Source organism: Schistocerca piceifrons, chromosome 5 (genome assembly GCF_021461385.2).
Source record: "Schistocerca piceifrons isolate TAMUIC-IGC-003096 chromosome 5, iqSchPice1.1, whole genome shotgun sequence".
In the NCBI taxonomy this organism is placed as follows: domain Eukaryota; kingdom Metazoa; phylum Arthropoda; class Insecta; order Orthoptera; family Acrididae; genus Schistocerca; species Schistocerca piceifrons.
The window spans coordinates 548,309,371-548,321,616 of NC_060142.1; the positions used below are offsets into that span (position 1 = coordinate 548,309,371).

Sequence of the window (12,246 nt, forward strand, 5' to 3'; positions counted from 1 at the left end):
ACTATACAAGCTCCACTAAGCCACTTCAGGCGACATTCTTTTAAGCTTCCCGTGGATCGTTCCAAGACAGTTTAACAAGGCCACGGCTGATTCCTTGTCCTAGCCTTGCCAAAAAGAGCAAGTGATCCATCTCTACGTCAACATTGCTTACGTAAGTAAACTGCGATGAACACATTGGATTTCCACACGTGTTAGGAAGAACGTTTTTCTGCCGTGTCAGGTTTTCAGTACTACAGTCTCTCGTCAACGTATCACCAGAAGATACTCTGTAGAGTTTAACAAATTTTAGGTCTTAAGGGGGCAACCACTTTCTCCTCCCGATAGCAAGAGCAATCTTAACCCTTTGATAACGTGATGTTTTACTCCAGGGGAATCTGGTAAAGGTTACGTGCAGCATAACCAAGTCAATTAGAAAATAACTGTAAACGATAATCTGTAAAAGTAGTCACTAAGAATGTTCTCTTATAATGTAGCGGAAACGTTTCATTTTCGTAAATTTAGGGTCTATGAGGCCAATAGAATAAATAGTTTGCAGATTATACTAGTCACCGGTTTCAGAACCGGAATGAATGTTTACATTTTATACAAAATGAATTGCATCGTTGTTTTCAATCTGTTTACATTTTATACAAAATGAACTGCATCGTTGTTTTCGACCTGCACAACAGTGCTTTTGGTGCCGGGCACAGAACTGACACGACACAACGTGAAGTACGAGTTTCAAGAAAGATCCTGAGCCGTCAAATACAACAATTCGGTATCAAATATGATTTGTTAGACAACGAATAGAATACAGCATACAAAATTCTCATTTTGTAAATTCGACGTACAGTCTTTTTCCGAAAATACATTACGGGGATAGATCTTTCATATACTATTTCTCAAAGTTTGCTTGATAGATGCTGCAAGAGAAAACGGCTATCTGCTGTCAGAAAGCGGTTTTTCTGCAAATTACGGCATTTATCTGTTTTACCAGTACGTAGAAGAATGATAAATTAACTGGCATGAAAAGATAAAACAAAACGTATGATTCTATTTCTTAAACAGCTGTTCGGCGAATTTGTAGCATAATTTTGGTACAACGTTTCGTGTTTATTCTTTAAATAATACTAGGTAATAGCGCTTGAAATATGTAATTGCGAGTGGCATTATACTTCTTGAAATGTATCTGTCGAAACTCAACAAACATACGTTAGTAACATACGATCCCTTCGTTTCCCTTGGAAGAAACGAAGACGACGTTTCCCATGGACGTCTTCAGATCTGGTAGAAACACGCTCTCAGTGCCAATTTGTTAGACAACAAAAATTTCACTGAGCTTACCTGTGGGTGGTTATCCAAAGTTATATCGAGCCCTTGCTTCGTTGCTGAGGGTTACGTACAGCAGACAGTTCACTGCCACACAGATGTGCAGGACACGAGAAGTTACGACTAAATGTCACTCGCAACACAGCAGCGCCCACACACAACAGTCCTCGACGGCGGTCCGCGTGCGACTGGAGTCTCCCAAGACGCTGACTACTGGAGTTACCGCGGCGGCGCCTCTGCACGCGGGCACCCACTGCGCATGCGCGAGTCCGCGCGCACCTGTTGGAATTCCTAAGTCATTACAATGCGAGAGGGACGCTTACGGGAAGGTGAGCAGTGACACACCAGAAACCGGTTGCCAAAAGGTTCTACGGGAACAGAGCGTGGGCCACCGATGGTGGAACTTTTGGCCGGACGAGTAATACTGAAACTTCGGCGAAACACACTGGTAGTGGAACGAATGCTGTGTCTGTCTGAATAAAATCCTTTCGGAATTTAGGTCGCAACTGGGTAGAGTCTACAAGGTATATCACACACTGAGATGACAAAAACCAATGGCGTAACGATATGCATATGTATAGATGGCAGTAGTATCGCGTAAACAAGGTATAAAATGGCAGTGCATCGACGGAGCTGTCATTTGAGCTCTCATTTGTACTCAGGCAATTGAGGTGAAAAGGTTTCTGACGTGATTATCTCCGCACGACGGGAATTAACAGACGTTAATGCTGAATGGAAGTTGGAACTAGAAGCATGGGACATTCCATTTCGGAACTCTTTAGGGAATTCAATATTCCGAGATCCACAGTATCAAGAGTGTGCCGAGAATACGAAATTTCGGGCACTCCCTCTCACCACAGGCAACGCAGTGACCGACGGCCTTCACCTAATGACCGTGAGCGGCGGGTTTCGCGTAGAGTTGACAGTGCTAACAGACAAGCAACAATGCGCGAAATAACCGCAGAAGCCAATGTGCGACGTCCGACGAACGATCTTTAGGACAATGCGGCGAAATTTGGCATTAATGGGCTGCGGCAGCAGTTGAGCGACGTGGGTGCCTTTGCTGACAGCACGACATCGCCTGCAGCGCCTCATCAGTGATAGCGACCTTATCAATTGGACCGTATACGAGTGGAAACCCGTGGCTTGGTCAGATGTGTCCCGATTTCAGTTGGTAAGAGTTGATGGTAAAGTTTGAATGTGGCGCAGACCTCACGAATCTATGGACACAAGTTGTCAACAAGACACTGTGCAAGTTGGTGGTGGCTCCATGATTATGTGGGCTGTGTTTACATGGAATGGGCTGGGTCTGAACCGATCACTGACTGAAAAATACTATACTAGGCATTAAAATTGCTACACCACGAAGATGACGTGCTACAGACACGAAATTTAACCAACAGGAAGAAGATGCTGTGATATGCAAATTATTAGCTTTTCAGAGCATTCACATAAGGTTGGCGCCGGTGGCGACACCTACAACGTGCTGACATGAGGAAAGTTTCCAACCGATTCCTCATATACAACAGCAGTTGACCGGCGTTGCCTGGTGAAACGTTGTTGTGATGCCTCGTGTACGGAGGAGAAATGCGTACCATCACGTTTCCGACTTTGATAAAGGTCGGATTCTAGCCTATCGCGATTGCGGTTTATCGTATCAGGAGGTTAATACGGAATGCAGTGCTAGATCCCAACGGCCTCGTATCACTAGCAAGCGAGATGACAGGCATCTTATCCGTATGACTATAACGGATCGTGCAGCAACGCCTCGATCCCTGAGTCAACAGATGGGGACGTTTGCAAAACAACAACCGTCTGCACGAACAGTTCGACGACGTTTGCAGCAGCGTGGACTATCATCTCGGAGACCATGGCTGCGGTTACCTTTGACGCTGCATCACAGACAGGAGCGCCTGCGATGGTGTACTCAACGACGAACCTGGGTGCACGAATGGCAAAACGTCAGTTTTTCGGATGAATCCAGGTTCTGTTTACAGCATCATGATGGTCGCATTCGTGTTTGGCGACATCGCGATGAACGCACATTGGAAACGTGTATTCCTCATCGCCATACTGGCGTATCACCCGGCGTGATGATATGGGGTGCCAATGGTTACACGTCTCGGTCACCTCTTGTTCGCAGTGACGGCACTTTGAACAGTGGACGTTACATTTCAGATGTGTTACGACCCGTGGCTCTACCCTTCATTCGATCCCAGCGATACCCTACATTTCAGCAGTATAATGCCCAACCGCATGTTGCAGGACCTGTATGGGCCTTTCTGGATACAGACAATGTTCGACTGCTGCCCTGGCCAGCAAATTCTCCAGATCTCTCATCAATTGAAAACGTCTGGTCAATGCTGGCCGAGCAACTGGCTCGTCACAGTACGCCAGTCACTACTCTTGATGAACTGTGGTATCGTGTTGAAGCTGCATGGGCAGCTGTACCCGTACACGCCATCCAAGCTCTGTTTGACTCAATGCCCAGGCGTATCAAGGCCGTTATTACGGCCAGAGGTGGTTGTTCTGGGTACTCCAATGAATACCCGTTTATCATTTGCATTTCTTCTTGGTGTAGCAATTTTAATGGCCAGTGGTGTAGAAGGTTCGACACACTTTTAGGAGGTATCCTAATATTTTTCCCACCTCAGTGTATACGTAATAAATAACTTCGACGTAATTTTGTGAAAACCTGTCTCCGTCGCCCTTGGGAGAACCGCGGCAAGCCGGTCGAATCGTTGGTGTTTTGTTTATAAAAGGTGTCTCACAGTTAACAGCAAAAACTGACATGGGTGAAAGTATGTGGAAATAGAAGCATAAACGTTGCACTAAACATGAGATAAATGCGAATATTTGGGTACGGGCCACTACTGACTTCAGTATGAAAGATTAGCAACAGTTAAGCTTTTTTCTAAAATCACGTAACTATAATCAAACAATTTCGAAACTTGAACTCTCCTTAAAAAAATCCAAAATCTAATTCTTAAATCCATTTCTCTAGCAATGATCGATAAATACTAATAAAAATGAGTAGCGAAAAGATTCCTGATCTGGTTGTCTGAGGAACCAAGAATGCTATATTATCAAACCGCTGCCGCAAATCGAACAAACTTAATCATTACCTATAATCTATTCTTTACAAAGAGTACGATTGTAGCAATGCAAAAATCAACACTTTTTCTCTCCACGATAAATCTTCTATTAGTCCATAATATAATTCCCAAAAATCTTCATTGTTTGCTGCTTACTACTACTACTACTACTACAAAAAAAAAACTCTTCATATCTAACTCCAAAGCTCGATTGTCTTGTCTCAGCTACTCGCCGTCAACCGATAAATCTGGCGCGCACTTCCGTAGACCAAAGATAACCTCTAACTCATCTCTGTGCAGTGCAATTTCTCTGCCAAGGGTGCGTGCGCGAGTCTAAACTATTCAAACCTTACGAGCGCGGTTCCAGACATTCAAAACAAGAAAAATTCCTAAGAAAATTTACACGCACACCTATCGCCGTTAATTAATAAAAACTGGAAAAGTGCGAGTAGGACTCTTGCTCGCTGGTTTCCGTACAAACTTAATTATGTATATGGATGGTTTTTATGATATATGTTTGCGACTATCAAAACTCACTCGTAAAAACTATCCATAAACATTAGTAAGTTTGTACGGAAACCAACGAGTCTAAAAATATGTGACATAAATGGCCGCAACTCTTGATTTAATTAACTTAAAAGTTTCAATTTTTACACTGCCAGTGGACCGTAGACCTTAGTATTTGATGTAAATTTCAACTTAATATCTACACCCGTTCCTGAGAAATAAGGGTCTTAAAAGACGGGCAGACAGACAGACAACAAATGGCAAATAAATATATTTTATGTGATGTAATTTCAAACTAGCAATTTTCAGGTTTTTTCCTTTAATTATACTGTTAAACCTTGCTTCTTGGAAAATTTCGTGGTTCTAGGTTTTGGTGAGTGAGTTCACGAGTATCAAAATATGTGTCACAAGTCGCTGTATCTTTAAATTACATTGTCTTAGAAGATAAAATGTTTTCCATCGCAAAGGGGACGTAGGCTTTACTATTTTACATAACTTTCATCTTGATCCCTTTACTCGTTCCTGAGCAAGAGGGGTGTTAACAGACGGACGGACAGGCGGTCAACCAAGTGATTCTATGTAAGGGTTCCGTTTCTACCGACTGAGGTAAGGAACCTTAAAAATGGAAACGACCATCTCGTATCAAATGCCTGGATAGCTGCAGTTTAGCAGAAGTGTCCGTGATCCAGGCAGCATAAAAGATTAAAGGCCCGTGCAGAAGACAGCTGGCATCGAACGAATATTCCTGATCAATCCATTATTGGAGGATCACGATTTTTCCATATTTCCTATCTGACACCAGGTTTTTTTTGCCACTCTAATTGTTAATTAGCTTCAATAGCACGGCATGCGGGGAATGGCTGTCAGCAGGGAATCAACTGCTTCCGTGCACACCAGTAAATCCTCAGTGGACAGGTAGGGCTGTGAGACGAGAGCGAAAACACATTTCAGGACGATTGCGTCAGATAGCACGTTTACATGTGACACAGCCAACAGAAGAAGAAAACCAGATTTCGGAAACAAATTTTCACTTTCGCGTTTAAGTGTTGTATCTGGATCGATATTGCTAGTCTGATCAAATACCGATTTTTGGAGCGTCAGTTGTTTTACACGAATGGTGTCTCTAAATAAACTGTTGTTGTTTAGTCATCGGGTTAAAGAGTTGTGTAACGTATTACTATCTTTACGACGTTTCTCATCGAGCCATATACGTTATCTCGCATTTCTCGCTGCTTCTCTCTCATCAATAATGACAAAAATTCAGAAATTCAGGGTCGCCACCAGCCCAAGCCCTTCCTAACCATTTAGAAAAGAACGGAGCTGGAAAATTATTAGTTTAATTACTTTCATAATTTAATTACAAGTATGCATATTTCTTTAAATAGCACTCCATGTAGTGCATGAAGCAACTTGATTAATTCAGGATTGGAAATCGAAGTAAGTGGGTAAGGTCAACACCACAAAATTTATCTTTCACGTAGATTATTTATTGTATCTAAGTATTTGATTGCACATCCTAACTACACATAACTGGTGCCTGACTAGAAATATTTAAGTAAGAATTACGTGAGAATGTAACAGAGCACAATTTAACTACAGCAAGAAGAAACACAGAAAACGGGGGTGGGAGACATGAGACTATTTCGCATTACGATTCTACGCATGCACTATTCTGGGCAGAGGTTTAACAAATGCACGACGTTGTGCGATAATTATTCAACATACTAACTGCGTCTGCTGCTTGCATATAGCCGAACTAGAGCACGTGGTGCATTCCGAATCAAACTTTGGTGCTGCTTTGTAGAGAGCGCACGAAAGAACAGACATTCTTGCGGAAATTATAGCTCATTAAACAAGCACACTGTTAAAATAAAGCCTATTGCGATGCCGTGGTGGACTAGAAGGGTCGTTGATTACTAAACATGTGGCACGAAACCGACACACAAAGACAAAAGTAACTTCCACTAAAAATAAGATTAAAAATCATTAAAAATCATATTCGCTTCGACGCAGTATTATACTCACGTACGGTTGAAGTGATACCATCCAGCTTTTCCTAATCAGATTTACCGTTTGAAATTCTACTTCATCGTTGTTCAAAATGAACAAAGTAACTTCCACACTTTTAACTGAAACATCCAAAATCGCCTATTTGAAGCAATATAATTATGGTACATTTGGAAAAATAACTCGCTTCACACGCTTCAGATAAGCCGAAGTTCTTAAGTATTTCAACAGTTAAACATAACGAAGTCCTAAATCAACCTGCTTCCTACCACCTGAAACCCCCCTTAAGAGCTTCAATCCGTACTCACCAAGCCTTCACCGAAGAGTGCCCCTTTCTCTTTCCAGATTACCGAGTTCCCCGTGCAGCGGAAGCTACCAGAGGGGTGGCCCTCCGTCACCAACCTCACACACAAAAACAGCCTTCGACTAAGATGGGTAAACCTCTCTATTCAGGTACTGGAAACCTAAGTTGGTCATCCTGTGCTCTCCTTCGAACAAGAAGCAACATCGTCTGCTCCCAGCAGACGATGACCAACTCAGCGTTTCCCACTAAACAAAAGCGAAACCCCCTTTAAAACACACATATAATATTCAATAGGCTCAGTCTTTCTGGAAGAGTTCATGAATAGAGCTAAAAATCAGGTAGTAAAGTGAATAAGTTGTACCGAATTCGACAAGCGTCTTATGAAACGACTTCACAGAGACGTTTCATTGGATATTAGTACCTTCATAATTTTATAATAACGAAGCAGTACGACTTCCTTGTGGGTTGCAGTGAAGTCGTAAGGAGGAGGAGCAGGAAATTGTTCAAGGAGTGATCTTTAACTACTCATCAACGCCAGTGCGAAGCTGTTTTACGAGGGTTGTCCAGAAAGTAAGTTCCGATCGGTCGCGAAATGGAAACCACAGTGGAAACCAGAAACGTTTTATTTGCAACAGTTAGGTATATCTTCCACCTCCTTCTCTACTTCGAGTGTTGTCGTAGTGTTGTATCAACTCTCCATTATCCCCTCACCATAGAAAGCAGCCGCCTGTGCTTTCGGCCAGCTATCTGCACTGGTCTGCAGCTCGCTGTGTGTAGAAAAATTTTGCCTTCATAGCCAGCGGTTCTTGTGTGCAGAGATGAGACTCAGGGTGAGCCAATTAAGGACTTTATCGTGGATGATCAAACACTTCTCATCGGAAACACTGCAGGAGCGTCTTCATTGCCCCTGCAGTGTGCGGGCGAGCATTGGCTTGAAGAGGGAACTGCTCGACAGTTGTGTTATGTGGGCTGCATGACACAGGCGAAATCTCTAACCAGGCCCTCGTACTTGGTAGGAGACGCTATTCCCTACACATCTTTATGTGCTCACTGTTCACTCAAAACTGAAAAGAGCGACGCGATACGATCGATGGGTGTACTAGAGACACTACCCAACACATCTGTGCAAAGCTGTTTCCGGATTTTCCCAGTAGTTTCCATTTCGCGACCGATCGGTACTTACTTTCTGGACAACCCCCGTATTATACCCAAATACATGACGCACCTGTGGAGAAGACGCGAAGTAATCGTTGTGGAATACTATAATACTCGAACATTTTGTAAAGTTGAAATGCCTAGAAAACTGCAGAATGAGTAAAGGCAGATTTTTATTATTGTGTGGAACTTGGCGACTGTTTTGTCACCAACCATTACCACTAAGAAGGAGAGTGGATACACCATTTCACAGATTAGCCAGCTACGTAGCTCACAGTGTTATCGCCAAACTATTAGAGTCCGATAATTCAGCAGACACATCAGTGTTTACGTATATTGTTCCATGGAATTAAGACAAAATATGATTCGTTTCAGTTAAATAAAGGAAAAAAATATCTTCTCAGTCAATCAAGTACTTCTTCTCTTTATTCACTCCACACAAAATGACTTCGTTCATATTAGCCAACATTTAAAAACTGAAGTAGCAACATGACAATTAAATCACGACTCAGTTACGGTACGGTGTTTGCATGGGGCGAAAAACGATTGGGGGAGCTGAAATGCGGCAGTCATTTCCCTATTAAATAACTACAGTCTTTACATGACCGACCAGGAGTGGTATCGAAGAATCGGTTTACGGTAAACCAGATTTCGGAGCTCATGTGAACTTAAGCCGACCTCACGCGGCACATGTTTCTCATCGTGAAGAACATCAGACGACGTTTCCACTGTGGTTGTTGTACGCTTGGAAGCGAGTTGCGCATCACACGTAACGCGCTCCTCATCGTGATTTGCGAATGCTGCGTTTCCCAGCAATTATTGTTGGCTGTATCTGGCTCGCAAGCGACAGTTTCTTTACGAAAATGAACCCGTTGCAATGACTGCATTAAAACGCACATTTTCTCCCTTATCGATATGCTAGCAACGTTGTTCTGCCTACAGTAAACAGTAATTAAAATTCCAATATCTATGAACGTTATAAAGGTAATAAGAGAAACATTATGTCCAGCTTTTAAACCTCCATTACAAATAGTGAGATACAAATTTACAATATTCATCCACATAAGATAAAAGTTATTCATCACTCGCACTTGTTAGTTAAAGCCTAAGATCATTCTTACTAGATCACTGATCACTGTTTGTAAAGAGTAACAGAACTTTTAGAACCTATGAAATAAAAGACTTGAAACAAGAAAATGCTAATCTCCTATTGCATGTAGTGCAAGCTCTCTTGTATGTAAAGCCAAAAACATCATTTAAATATTGCATTATTACTGTTAAATCTCTTGTATTGAATGTAAGTGTCTGTGTGTGTGTTTCTAAGTGATTCATGTGTACATGCATATTTGAGCTCACAGTCAAACACAATATTTATAAAAGAAATCGTAACACTACCGTCTGCTACTGCTATACCACAACCTTAAAGTTGCAGGCAGGTAGTGAAACAAAACGATCTTGTTAAAGCAGTTATGGTATAAAGCAACAGAGCAGTGTTAGCTTCTGAGAGGAATTTTGTTATGTTGAACGTGTTGTGCCTAACGGAGGTGGCTTATCGGGAGTGAAAGTCAGAATTACGTAAATAATTGAACAGTAACAAACAAAATTTTTGCCTATCTGCACTGTTTAACGGTTAAAGAAAACGGTCGCCAGCCTAATTAGGCAAGAGAATGATTAACATTCTCGTTTAAGAAAGTAGGTATGCGTAACTTCAACGGACAAACACAACCTAGACTTGGCCACACGCGAGTGCAATGAAGTCTGACACCTGCATATGTTAACATTAAGGTTGGGACGAACAGCTAGAGCAGCACAAACTATTTGCATAAATATAACAAATAACGGAACACACTATTACTTTCAGGGCTTACACAAACTGAATAGTCTTTATAACGTTATTATTACTATTCACTGCAGAATCATTAATTGGATATAGGTTAAGTCTCTCTCAGTTAAATACTTTACTATTTAAAATGAAAGTTAATTGGAATCCACTGAAAGGTTGCTTCTCACTATCATTTGAAGAAAGAAATTATGATTTCCATAATTAATGGTCTTTCCGTTACTTGTTACCGAGCATTAACACAATAGACAAACTGTGGATCAAGTTATACTATTAATATGCACTTCCAATACACAAGAGGGACAAACACTTGGCAATCATGAGCATATAATTTCCTACTATTGCAGTTTTCCACTTTTACTACAGCGAAACACAATGTTGACAAAATTGCAAGAAACTGACTCACCTTTTAGAATTTACTACAGATAGCAAGGTGATCATTTGCCAAGCAAAACTTCACAAGCCTCAGTCTTAAAACTTTTAATTTTGAATTTGGCAACAACACATTAATAAGCAGTTTTAATAGGAAAATTATTTTCAGAAAGCATCATTTACTTTAACTCACTCTCTTGCCACTTTAACTTTCTTTTTACTATGTTCAAGAGCCATTAATTAGCAAAACACTGGCTTTAATGTTCTTTCAGTAAGGACACTCGGAAATCACTTTAGTTCAAACGGAGAGGAACCTGAGAGGTGTTATGATATGGAGGAAAATCAGGGTAGGTACATAAATTCAGTTATAAATTACCTTATATTTGAGCACACTAACACCTCCATTAAGCTGATCCTTCACTGTACATCATTGTAGTATTCCGATGCAATGATTGCGCAGTGTGGTGGCAACTGCATATTGGTAGGTGGAATTCCAGGTATAATTGCTGGACTCTGTCATTTCTTGGTGGCGATGATAGATACAAATCCCAGAATAGTTCCAGCTATTTATCCATCCATCCGAGGCATTGGACAGTAGCAGAAAAAGCCTCTCTCGGAACCAGGACAATATGCATCTTTTACATGGCAGTGCACAGTTCGGTAGCTCGTCCCCGACTCGTAGCTCGTCCCCAATTGACTCTTGTTTCCACCTTTTCTACCCAGGCCAACCACAATTTGCGCGCGCTACGCAGTTCCGTTCCCGAGGGGAACCACTACACCTTTTACATACAAACTAACTAAGAACCCTAAGTGAGGATCAGCAATTTACATAACAGCAAGCAAACGCATTAAATAAACCAGAACATTTGCACATATTGACATTTCAGCAAAAAATTATTCACATAGAAATTACAATTATGTATAGTAAGTGTTGTTCCCTCCAAATGGGACAAAGAATTTAAATGACAGGTACACTACTTTGCATAGAAACAAACCACGACATCAGAGTTTTAACAAAGAAAGGAGTATACAATTTTGTTTTATCGATTCAATCAAACACATTTACAGAAGCTCAACGATGTAACATTAAATAAAACAAAAGGCAAAATAAATCAGTAGAGCATTAGAGCTATGGTGTTACAAAATACGTATCAAACAATCTCGAAAGTTTTTCGGATGAATAAATAAATTAATAAACAAGTACTGATTTGCGATGGAATCAGGCAGTGTTTTAGAAAGTGGTCTTGCAATTCGTTGGTCCATGTTCGGTAGCATGCTCACAAAATGAAACCAACTCACTCCTGAAAGAGAGCTCTCTTGTATTTATGTAATGTGGAATGTTAAGGGGAGGTTTACTATCTTTGGCCCGAAAAAACTATGTTCTTTGAGAATTTTTTTCTCGGGATGTGTTACAGATATCATGTCAAATTTGGTCAAAATGTTTATTGATATTTCATCTACAAGCTGGAAATTTTTCGACCGGAGCAAAGGCGGAAGTGCCGTCGGAACGAAACAAAATTTCGATGTATACCTCCAAGCGCGGTATGTCACAGCTTAGCCGGCTCGTCTGAAATCAAAACTGATTTGATGTTAGCGAAGTATATATGATTCTTTAGTAGTTGTACCTCGCTTAAGTTATTTGTACCACAGGAAACAAA

General features: G+C 41.2%; 1 protein-coding gene across 4 annotated transcripts in view; it reads right to left on the reverse strand.

Annotated features, from left to right (window-relative positions):
* The window catches only part of LOC124797890, a 481,263-nt gene extending 479,784 nt beyond the window's left edge, over positions 1-1,479 (reverse strand). For all 4 annotated transcript variants that reach the window (XM_047260999.1, XM_047260998.1, XM_047260997.1 and 1 more), the window contains exon 1: positions 1,324-1,479. The gene's annotated coding sequence lies outside the window, so the exon portion shown is untranslated. The remainder of the gene's footprint in view (positions 1-1,323) is intronic.
* Between the last annotated feature and the right edge of the window lie 10,767 nt (positions 1,480-12,246).